The sequence below is a fragment of the Nyctereutes procyonoides genome, unplaced genomic scaffold (assembly GCF_905146905.1).
Source record: "Nyctereutes procyonoides isolate TBG_1078 unplaced genomic scaffold, NYPRO_anot_genome, whole genome shotgun sequence".
In the NCBI taxonomy this organism is placed as follows: domain Eukaryota; kingdom Metazoa; phylum Chordata; class Mammalia; order Carnivora; family Canidae; genus Nyctereutes; species Nyctereutes procyonoides.
In genome coordinates this window covers 39,993,687-40,006,254 of record NW_026575044.1, presented here as the reverse complement: position 1 = coordinate 40,006,254, position 12,568 = coordinate 39,993,687, and positions in this window count along the sequence as shown.

Sequence of the window (12,568 nt, the reverse complement as noted above, 5' to 3'; positions counted from 1 at the left end):
CACTTAACCATCTGAGCCACCTAGGTGCCTCTCTCTGTTACATTTTTCGTTTCATTTATTGTATTTGTCAGCTCCAGAATTTCAGTTTGGTTTTTATTTTATGGCTTCTGTTTGTTGAGTTATTTTATTTTTTTAATTTTTTTTAAATTTTTATTTATTTATGATAGTCACAGAGAGAGAGAGAGAGGCAGAGACACAGGCAGAGGGAGAAGCAGGCTCCATGCACCGGGAGCCCGATGTGGGATTCGATCCCGGGTCTCCAGGATCGCGCCCTGGGCCAAAGGCAGGCGCCAAACTGCTGCGCCACCCAGGGATCCCTGTTTGTTGAGTTATACTCATTTTGTGTATTGTTTTCTAAATGTCTCATATTTAGATCTTTCATCCATTTTGAGTTTATCTTTGTGTATGGTGAAAGAGAGTGGTCTAGTTTCATTCTTCTGCATGTGGATGCCCAATTTTCCCAGCACCATTTATTGAAGAGACTGTCTTTCTTCCAGTGGATCGTCTTTCCTCCTTTATTGAATATTAGTTGACCATAAAGTTCAGGGTCCACTTCTGGGTTCTCTATTCTGTTCCATTGATCTATGTGTCTGTTTTTGTGCCAGTACCACACTGTCTTGATGATCACAGCTTTGTAGTACAACCTGAAATCTGGCATTGTGATGCCCCCAGATATGGTTTTCTTTTTTAAAATTCCCCTGGCTGTTCGGGGTCTTTTCTGATTCCACACAAATCTTAAAATAATTTCTTTTTTTTTATAACTTAATTTTTATTGGTGTTCAATTTACCAACATACAGAATAACACCCAGTGCTCATCCCGTCAAGTGTCCCCCTCCGTGCCCGTCACCCATTCACCCCCACCCCCCGCCCTCCTCCCCTTCCACCACCCCTAGTTCATTTCCCAGAGTTAGAAGTCTTTATGTTCTGTGTCCCTTTCTGATATCTCCCACACATTTCTTCTCCCTTCCCTTACATTCCCCTTCACTATTATTCATATTCCCCAAATGAGTGAGAACATACACTGTTTGTCCTTCTCCGATTGACTTACTTCACTCAGCATAATACCCTCCAGTTCCATCCACGTTGAAGCAAATGGTGGGTATTTGTCGTTTCTAATGGCTGAGTAATATTCCATTGTATACATAAACCACATCTTCTTTATCCATTCATCTTTCGATGGGCACCGAGGCTCCTTCCACAGTTTGGCTATTGTGGACATGGCTGCTAGAAACATCGGGGTGCAGGTGCCCCGGCGTTTCATTGCATCTGAATCTTCGGGGTAAATCCCTAACAGTGCAATTGCTGGGTCGTAGGGCAGGTCTATTTTTAATTCTTTGAGGAACCTCCACACAGTTTTCCAGAGTGGCTGCACCAGTTCACATTCCCACCAACAGTGTAAGAGTGTTCCCTTTTCTCCGCATCCTCTCCAACATTTGTTGTTTCCTGCCTTATTAATTTTCCCCATTCTCACTGGTGTGAGGTGGTATCTCATTGTGGTTTTGATTTGTATTTCCCTGATGGCAAGTGATGCGGAGCATTTTCTCATGTGCATGTTGGCCATGTCTATGTCTTCCTCTGTGAGATTTCTCTTCATGTATTTTGCCCATTTCATGATTGGATTGTTTGTTTCTTTGGTGTTGAGTTTAAGAAGTTCTTTATAGATTTTGGAAACTAGCCCTTTATCTGATATGTTATTTGCAAATATCTTCTCCCATTCTGTAGGTTGTCTTTGAGTTTTGTTGACTGTATCCTTTGCTGTGCAAAAGCTTCTTATCTTGATGAAGTCCCAATAGTTCATTTTTGCTTTTGTTTCTTTTGCCTTCGTGGATGTATCTTGCAAGAAGTTACTGTGGCTGAGTTCAAAAAGGGTGTTGCCTGTGTTCTCCTCTAGGATTTTGATGGAGTCTTGTCTCACATTTAAATCTTTCATCCATTTTGAGTTTATCTTTGTGTATGGTGCAAGAGAGTGGTCTAGTTTCATTCTTCTGCATGTGGATGCCCAATTTTCCCAGCACCATTTATTGAAGACACTGTCTTTCTTCCAGTGGATCGTCTTTCCTCCTTTGTCGAATATTAGTTGACCATAAAGTTCAGGGTCCATTTCTGGGTTCTCTATTCTGTTCCATTGGTCTATGTGTTTGTTTTTGTGCCAGTACCACACTGTCTTGATGACCACAGCTTTGTAGTACAACCTGAAATCTGGCATTGTGATGCCCCCAGATATGGTTTTCTTTTTTAAAATTCCCCTGGCTATTCGGGGTCTTTTCTGATTCCACACAAATCTTAAAATAATTTGTTCTAAGTCTCTGAAGAAAGTCCATGGTATTTTGATAGGGATTGCATTGAACGTGTAAATTGCCCTGGGTAGCATTGACATTTTCACAATATTAATTCTGCCAATCCATGAGCATGGAATATTTTTCCATCTCTTTGTGTCTTCCTCAATTTCTTTCAGAAGTGTTCTATAGTTTTTAGGGTATAGATCCTTTACCTCTTTGGTTAGGTTTATTCCTAGGTATCTTATGCTTTTGGGTGCAATTGTAAATGGGATTGACTCCTTAATTTCTCTTTCTTCAGTCTCATTGTTAGTGTATAGGAATGCCATTGATTTCTGGGCATTGATTTTGTATCCTGCCACGCTACCAAATTGCTGTATGAGTTCTAGCAATCTTGGGGTGGAGGCTTTTGGGTTTTCTATGTAGAGTATCATGTCATCGGCGAAGAGGGAGAGTTTGACTTCTTCTTTGCCAATTTGAATGCCTTTAATGTCTTTTTGTTGTCTGACTGCTGAGGCTAGGACTTCCAATAGTATGTTGAATAGCAGTGGTGAGAGTGGACATCCCTGTCTTGTTCCTGATCTTAGGGGAAAGACTCCCAGTGCTTCCCCATTGAGAATGATATTTGCTGTGGGCTTTTCATAGATGGCTTTTAAGATGTCGAGGAAAGTTCCCTCTATCCCTACACTCTGAAGAGTTTTGATCAGGAATGGATGCTGTATTTTGTCAAATGCTTTCTCTGCATCTAATGAGAGGATCATATGGTTCTTGGTTTTTCTCTTGCTGATATGATGAATCACATTGATTGTTTTACGAGTGTTGAACCAGCCTTGGGTCCCGGGGATAAATCCTACTTGGTCATGGTGAATAATTTTCTTAATGTGTTGTTGGATCCTATTGGCTAGTATCTTGTTGAGAATTTTTGCATCCATGTTCATCAGGGATATTGGTCTGTAATTCTCCTTTTTGGTGGGGTCTTTGTCTGGTTTTGGAATTAAGGTGATGCTGGCCTCATAGAATGAATTTGGAAGTACTCCATCTCTTTCTATCTTTCCAAACAGCTTTAGTAGAATAGGTATGATTTCTTCTTTCAACGTTTGATAGAATTCCCCTGGGAAGCCATCTGGCCCTGGACTCTTGTGTCTTGGGAGGTTTTTGATGACTTCTTCAATTTCCTCCCTGGTTATTGGCCTGTTCAGGTTTTCTATTTCTTCCTGTTCCAGTTTTGGTAGTTTGTGGCTTTCCAGGAATGCGTCCATTTCTTCTAGATTGCCTAATTTATTGGCAGTAGAGCTGTTCATAATATGTTTTTAAAATCGTTTGTATTTCCTTGGTGTTGGTAGTGATCTCTCCTTTCTCATTCATGATTTTATTAATTTGAGTCTTCTCTCTCTTCTTTTTAATAAGGTTGGCTAATGGTTTATCTATATTATTAATTCTTTCAAAGAACCAACTCCTGGTTCTATTGATCTGTTCCACAGTTCTTCTGGTCTCAATTTCGTTGAGTTCTGCTCAAATTTTAATTAACTCTCTTCTTCTGCTGGGCGTCGGGTCCATTTCCTGTTTTTTCTCTAGCTCCTTTATGTGTAAGGTTAGCTTTTGTATTTGAGTTCTTTCCAGTTTTTGAATGGATGCTTGTATTGCGATGTATTTCCCCCTCAGGACTGCTTTTGCTGCATCCCAAAGATTTTGAACCGTTGTATCTTCATTCTCATTAGTTTCCATGAATCTTTTTAATTCTTCCTTAATTTCCTGGTTGACCCTTTTATCTTTTAGCAGGATGGTCCTTAACCTCCACGTGTTTGATGTCCTTCCAAACTTCTTCTTGTGATTGAGTTCTAATTTCAAGGCGTTATGGTCTGAGAATATGCAGGGGACAATCCCAATCTTTTGGTATCGGTTCAGACCCTATTTGTGACCCAGTATGTGGTCTATTCTGGAGAAAGTTCCATGTGCACTTGAGAAGAATGTGTATTCAGGTGAGTTTGGATGTAAAGTTCTGTAGATATCTGTGAAATCTATCTGTTCCAGTGTATCATTTAAAGCTCTCGTTTCTTTGGAGATGTTGTGCTTAGAAGACCTATCGAGGGTAGAGAGAGCTAGATTGAAGTCACCAAGTATAAGTGTATTATTATCTAAGTATTTCTTCACTTTGGTTAATAATTCGTTTAAGTATTTGGCAGCTCCCACATTCGGGGCATATATATTGAGGATTGTTAAGTCCTCTTGCTGGATAGATCCTTTAAGTATGATATAGTGTCCCTCTTCGTCTCTCACTACTGTCTTCGGGGTAAATTTTAGTTTATCTGATATAAGGATGGCTATCCCTGCTTTCTTTTGAGGACCATTTGAATGGTATATGGTTCTCCAACCTTTTATTTTCAGGTTGTAGGTGTCCTTCTGTCTAAAATGAGTCTCTTGTAGACAGCAAATAGATGGGTCCTGCTTTTTTATCCAGTCAGAAACCCTGCGCCTTTTGATGGGGTCATTAAGCTCGTTCACGTTCAGAGTTACTATTGACAGATATGAGTTTAGTGTCATCATGATATCTATTCAGTCCTTGTTTTTGTGGATTGTTCCACTGAACTTCTTCTTAAAGGGGAATTTTAAGAGTCCCCCTTAAAATTTCTTGCAGAGCTGGTTTGGAGGTCACATATTCTTTCAGTTCCTGCCTGTCTTGGAAGCTCTTTATCTCTCCTTCCACTTTGAATGAGAGCCTTGCTGGATAAAGTATTCTTGGTTGCATGTTCTTCTCATTTAGGACCCTGAATATATCCTGCCAGCCCTTTCTGGCCTGCCAGGTCTCTGTGGAGAGGTCTGCTGTTACCCTAATATTCCTCCCCATGAAAGTCAGGGACTTCTTGTCTCTTGCTGCTTTAAGGATCTTCTCTTTATCTTTGGAATTTGCAAGCTTCACTATTAAATGTCGAGGTGTTGAACGGTTTTTATTGATTTTAGGGGGGATCTCTCTATTTCCTGGATCTGAATGCCTGTTTCCCTTCCCAGATTGGGAAAGTTTTCAGCTAGGATTTGTTCAAATACATATTCTGGCCCTCTGTCCCTTTCGGCGCCCTTGGGAACCCCAATTAAACGTAGGTTTTTCTTCCTCAGGCTGTCATTTATTTCCCTTAATCTGTCTTCATGGTCTTTTAATTGATTGTCTCTTTTTTCCTCAGTTTCCCTCTTTGCCATTAACTTGTCTTCTATGTTACTCACTCGTTCTTCCACCTCTTAACCCTCGTCGTTAGGACTTCTAGTTTGGATTGCATCTCATTCAATTGATTTTTAATTTCTGCCTGATTGGATCTAAATCCTGCAGTCATGAAGTCTCGTGAGTCCTTAATGCTTTTTTCTAGAGCCACCAGTAGCTGTATAATAGTGCTTCTGAATTGGCTTTCTGACATTGAAGTGTAATCCAGATTTTGTAACTCTGTGGGAGAGAGGGCTGTTTCTGATTCTTTCTTTTGAGGTGAGGTTTTCCTTCTAGTCATTTTGCTCAGTGCAGAGTGGCCAAAAACAAGTTGTATTGGGAAAAGGAGAGAAAGAGAGAGAAGGAAAGAAAAGAGAAAGAGAAAAAAGAAAAAGAAAAAAAAAGAAGAAAAAGAGAAGAAAAAGAGAAAGAAAGAAAGGTGAAAAAAAAAGGGGGGGTGGGGGAAGCAATCAGAAATCAAAAAGAAAAGAAAAAAGAAAAAAAAAAAACAAAAAAAACCACAGGGGAGTATCTTCTGATTCTGTAGACTTTAAGTCCCTTGCCTTCCCCTGGAACTGGTCTGTCCAGCTGGTTTCCTGGGGGAGGGGCCTGTTGTGCTGATTTTCAGGTGTTAGCACTTGGGGGAGCTCCTCTGCCCCTGCCTGCTGCAGGGCTCAGCGGGGGTTGTTTACCCCGTGAGGCCCCAGGAGGAACAGGCTGGGTTCTCCTATTTCACCATCTTGACGATGGAATTCCACCATATGATGATGTCATATATATATGACATATATATATATATATATATATATATATTTAAAATATTAATACTACCAAAATAAATTTCACCCAAAAACAATTATTTTCCCACTTCTCAAAAGTGCTGGATATTACGATTAAAAAGCATAAACTTAATGGGCATAAATGGTTATGTTTGTTTTAATTTATAGTTTATTAGCCAATTGCATATTTAAGTGAATTTTCTTTTCTTTTTGTTTAAGATTTTATTTATTTATTCATGGGAGACACACACACACAGAGAGAGGCAGAGACACAGGCAGAGGGAGAAGCAGGCTCCATGCAGGGAGCCCAATGTGGGACTCGATCCATGGTCTCCAGGATCACACCCTGGGCTGAAGGCGGCACTAAACCACTGAGCCACCCAGTGGCTTTCCTTCCTTTTGTTTTTTAAACTGTTGATTGGCAGGATTTTTAGAATTTTAATCTTCTTTTTTCAAATATTTTCTCCAGTGTCATTTATAGTTTAATTTTGTCTTGGGAGTCTTTGACCATATAGACCTTTTACATTTTCATATATCAAGTCTGCTAAATGTTACATTTTTGGCAACATTGAAAATTCAGATGGTTTTAAACACTACACAGATAACACAACTACTCCAGGCAAGGGCAGGATGAACTGGAAAGTATACGCCCTATCAAAAATGGGTCAGGCAATTGCTTCTGTGTATGAGTTATATCCAGTGTTACCAAACTTACTCCTGACAAAGAATTACTGGAAATCAGGTTTTAATGAAAATATTCCAATTTAAAAATCAGCAACTAAACAAAGTTTAAAAACATTGTATGAGTCTAACGAAACAATTATGAAGGCTGAATATTACCAAGTTCTTTTGTTTTTATGATTTTCCAGTTGATTGTTTTGGACATTTTTGGTAAACAATCATAAGATTAGCAAATACAGGTTTACTTTTACCTTTCAGTATTTATAATACTTATTTCTTTTTCTTATCTGTTGTATTTGTTAGGATCCTCAGAATAAGGTTCAATAGTAGGAATCCTAGTCTTGTTTTGGAGTCTAATGGTTCCTTGTTAATTGTGTCTTTTTAAGCCGACTTACCACATTTATTGTTAAATAGGAATTATTATGTAAATAATTTGTAAAAATGATATGTTTAAGATGATAGTTATTGATATGATAGCATATGGCTTTAACTTTTTGAGCATTTGTGGTGCAAGTGTGGATAATTTAACAAACTAATTAATGAAACACGTGAACCAATGAGAAGTATAATTTTAAGTATATGATTATGAAAATGTTCCAATTTTTCAATTATATCAAATGCAATTTCTCAAAAGCCTGGATGGATATTTATGCTACTAAGAAGAGATTTTAACATATAGTTTAACAATGTTATTTTTGCAGAAATATATTTTCTGCTTAGAAAACAAAAAAATAAAAGAATAAAAGAAAATAAAAAGAAATAGTGAAGCTGACTTAAAACTACAAGGGGTTTCAACGTTGATTTACATAAATAAAATGTTTAAATTTGGGAGACAAGTGTTATTATAGAAAGTTCTAATATAAAAATATAAAGCCATTTATATAAATGTAAAAGCCACATATACAACAATTTTATACATATATGTGGATATATGCATATTCAGTAAAGGACTGGGATATGAATAAAAAGAATACACATCCAATTAATAGCAGTTACTGCTTTTGTGGGGTAAAGGAAGAAAATTGGAAGCGGGAGAAGGATCAAAAAAGATCTCTGACTAAATGTTTTCTTTTGAGAGCAATTTGAAGTAAATAAAACATTTGCTGATTCGGGATGGTATACATAAAAATACATTTTGTATTTTTTGTGATTTAAAAATATCAATATTATGAATATAATGAGTCAAATAAATGGGCCTTTAGATAGTAGTGTTTAAGGAAGTATAATTACATGGGTAATTAGAATAAAATTTGGTAGAAATACCTAGGTGGCTCAGCGGTTGACCATCTGCCCTCAGCTTAAGTCCTGATCTAGGGTCTGGGGATCGAGTCCCACATTGGGCTTCTTGCAGATAGCCTGCTTCTCCTTATGCCTGTGTCTCTGCCACTCTCTGTGTCTCTCATGAGTAAATAAATACAATCTTTAAAAAATTTGGTATGCAGGGCAGCCCCGGTGGCGCAGCGGTTTAGCGCTGCCTGCAGCCCAGGGCGTGATGTGGAGACCCGGGATCGAGTCCCACTCGGGCTCTCTCTATGGTGCCTGCTTCTCCCTCTGCCTGTGTCTCTGCCCCACCCCCCTGTCTCGTCTCTATGAATAAATGAATAAAATCTTTAAAAAAATTAGTATGCAGACATAGAAATTCTTATCAAAGAAATAGCAGTAAAGAAGTTAGCTGTAGGGGCATCTGAGTGGCTCAGGTGGTTAGTGTCTGCCTTCAGCTCAGGTCATGATCTCAGAGTCCTGAGATCAGGCTCCCTGCTCAGCAAGGAGTCTGCTTTTCTCTCTCCCTTTGCCCTTCGCCTGGCTCGTGCTTTCTCTCAAATAAATAAATAAATAAATAAATAAATAAATAAATAAATAAATCTTTTAAAAAAGAAGTCTGTAGTTGACAGAATATATGATGCAAAAAGCAAACATGTTTCTTAGTATTTTGAAATAATAAAAATGTACAATATAAATGCATCCAATTGAACAATGTCTACAGGAGTTTTAGCAAATAAAGTTCCTCTCAAATGACATATCATCAAGGAGAAATAATACCTGGGGCTCTTAAAGCTCATAATTCATTTAATATTTTCACAAAGTATATTCCATCAACTAGAGACATTCAGTCCAGTAAAAAAGAAAAAAATCTATTATTTTATTTGCAGTATTTTACATTTGACAAAGTATTCCTTTATATTTGTATCTTGGCCTACTATACATATGTGATTTCATACTGTAAAACTTAGGAAATCAATTAACATGTTTTCCATGCCATGAGAGTGAAATCCAATAGCTTTTCCTCCCTAAAAAAATGTTACAATATGTGAAATACACTAAAATCTAGTAAGGGAAGTATCAGGATTTAATTCATTACTGATTTCTTTCAAGGCTGAGTTAACGTTCATAACCCAGATGGAAAACTGAGACAGGTAGCTGTGTGCTCCTGAACAGAGTATCAAACATTTTACATTGTTTCTTTATAAATTAGGGATGGTAATACCTACTTCACAGAGTTGTAGTGAGAATAAGTTACTTTTTATAAAGCTCAAAGTCATGTTTTGAATTTGAAACACTGATAGTTTCAAGATCTTGAGGTATCTCTGGCAGTAATGAGTACAATAGAGGAATTATTTTTTTCTTTTCCTCTGGTGTGTTATACATTTGGCCTCATATTTTAAATTCATCATCTCTGTTGTGATTAACTGACTTATTTTGAATGAAAATTGGGTCTGAGTGGAGTTAGCAAATGTGTTGGACATATAGTAGGATTTATATCACACAGAATTAATGACACCTTGACAAGGAACAATGAGGAGCATATCTAAGAACCATCATTCAGCCAAAAAAGGAGGATCCAAAAATATTCCCTTTTACCCAGATGCACCAATATTACATTTTTGCTATTAGTTAAGTTGTAGACTTTCTTAAAGAATTAAGTAAATGATTCCATGGTGACAGTGATGCAGACAAATAAACCACTGTATTTAATTTAATGGCCAAATTTCCCTGTACAGTAACTTTGGTAAACTTGCAGGGACTATATTTATAGAATTAAACAACAAGAGCTCTATTCAAGAGCTTTGAATTATACCATCTATTTCTAAACATTGTCATTTTCTCTCCTTGTATCTCCAACATCTCAAAATACTTTTGGGAAAGAAGATGGCTCAGGAAATAATGTCATGTTTTAGTTCTCACATGACAATTCATAACATTTCTAATGAAGTACAATTAACATTCGAGGTTATATTAGTTTCAGGTGTAAGCATATAGTATATTCAACAATTCTATACATTACTTAGTGTTCATCATACGTGTGGTCATCACCTGTCATCACATAACATTATTACATTATTATTGACTATATTGGCTACACTGTACTTTTCATCTCAGTGATTTATTTTTACAACAGGAAGTTTGTACCTCTTAATTCCCTTTATTTAGTTCACCCATTCCTTCATCCACTTACCCTCCAGCAACCACCAGTTTGTTCTATTTAGAGTCTACTTTTTTGTTGTTTATTTTTTAGATTCCACATATTAAGTGAAATCATACGGTATTTGTCTTTAACTTATTTCACTTAGCATGATACCTTTCATGTCCATCTATGTTGTTCCAAATGGCAAGATTTTATTCCTTTTTATGGCCAAGTAATATTTCATCACACACACATTTTTTTTGTATATCTTTTTATTGGAGTTCCATTTACCAACATATAGTATAACACCCAGTGCTCATCCTGTCAAGTGCCCCCCTCAGTGCCCGTCACCCAGTCACCACAACCCCCCGCCCACCTCCCCTTCCACTACCCCTTGTTCGTTTCCCAGAGTTAGGAGACTCTCATTTCTGTCTCCCTCTGATATTTTCCACTCATTATTCTCCTTTCTCCTATAATCCCTTTCACTATTTTTTATATTCCCCGAATGAATGAGACTATATGTTTGTCCTTCTCCGATTGACTTATTTCACTCAGCATAATACCCTCCAGTTCCATCCATGTTGAAGCAGATGGTGGGTATTTGTTGTTTCTAATGGCTGAGTAATTGTATACATATACCACATCTTCTTTATCCATTCATCTCTCGATGGACACCGAGGCTCCTTCCACAGTTGGACATTGCTGCTGTAAACATTGGGGTGCAGGTGTCTCAGCTTTTCACTGCATCTGTATATTTGGGGTAAATACCCAGTAGTGCAATTGCTGGTTTGTAGAGTAGCTCTATTTTTTTTAAGATTTTATTTATTTATTCATAAGAAACACACACAAAGAGAGAGGCAGAGACACAGGCAGAGGGAGAAGCAGGCTCCGCGCAGGGAGCCCGACGTGGGACTCAATCCCGGGTCCCCAGGATCATGCCTTGGGTTGAAGGCAGTGCTAAACCGCTGAGCCCCAGGGGCTGCCCTAGAGTAGCTCTATTTTTAACTCTTTGAGGAAATTTCACACAGTTTCCCGGAGTGGCTGCACCAGTTCACATTCCCACCAACAGTACAAGAGGGTTCCCCTTTCTCCTCATCCTTTCCAACATTTGTTGTTTCTTGTCTTGTTAATTTTCCCCATTCTCACTGGTGTGAGGTGGTATCTCATTGTGGTTTTGATTTGTATTTCTCTGATGACAAGTGATGCAGAACATTTTCTCATGTGCTTGTCGGCCATGTGTATGTCTTCTTTGGTGAAATTTCTGTTCATGTCTTTTGCCCATTTCAGGATTGGATTGTGTTTCTTTGCTGTTGAGTTTAATAAGTTCTTTATAGATCTTGGAAACTAGCCCTTTATCTGATAGGTCATTTGCAAATATCTTCTCCCATTCTGTAGGTTGTCTTTTAGTTTTGTTGACTGTTTCTTTTGCTGTGCAGAAGCTTTTTATCTTGATGAAGTCCCAATAGTTCATTTTTGCTTTTGTTTCCCTTGCCTTCATGGATGTATCTTGCAAGAAGTTGCTGTGGCCAAGTTCAAGAAGAGTGTTGCCTGTGTTCTCCTCTAGGATTTTAATGGATTCTTGTCTCACATTTAGATATTTCATCCATTTTGAGTTTATCTTTGTGTCTGGTGTAAGACAATGGTCTAATTTCATTCTTCTGCACGTGGCTGTCCAATTTTCCCAGCACCATTTATTGAAGAGACTGTCCTTTTTCCAGTGGATAGTCTTTCCTGCTTTGTCGAATATTAGTTGACCATAGGTCCCATTTCTGGATTCTCTATTCTGTTCCATTGATCTATGTGTCTGTTTTGGTGCCAGTACCACACTGTCTTGATGACCACAGCTTTGTAGTACAACCTGAAATCTGGCATTGTGATGCCCCTGGCTCTGGTTTTCTTTTTCAATATTTCCCTGGCTATTCGAGGTCTTTTCTGATTCCACACAAATCTTATGATTATTTGTTCCAACTCTCTGAAGAAAGTCCATGGTATTTTGATAGGGATTCCACTGAATGACACACAATCTTCTTTATCCATTCATCTATTGATGGACACTTGGGTTTCTTCGATATCTTGATTATTGTAAATAATGCTGCAATAAACAGGGTGAAATTTATCTTTCTGGATTTTTTCCCCTTCCTTTTGGGTAAATACCCAGTAGTGATGTTACTGGGTCATATGGCAATTCCAGTTTTAATTTTTTTGAGAAACTCCCGTACTGTTTTCCACAGTAGCTGA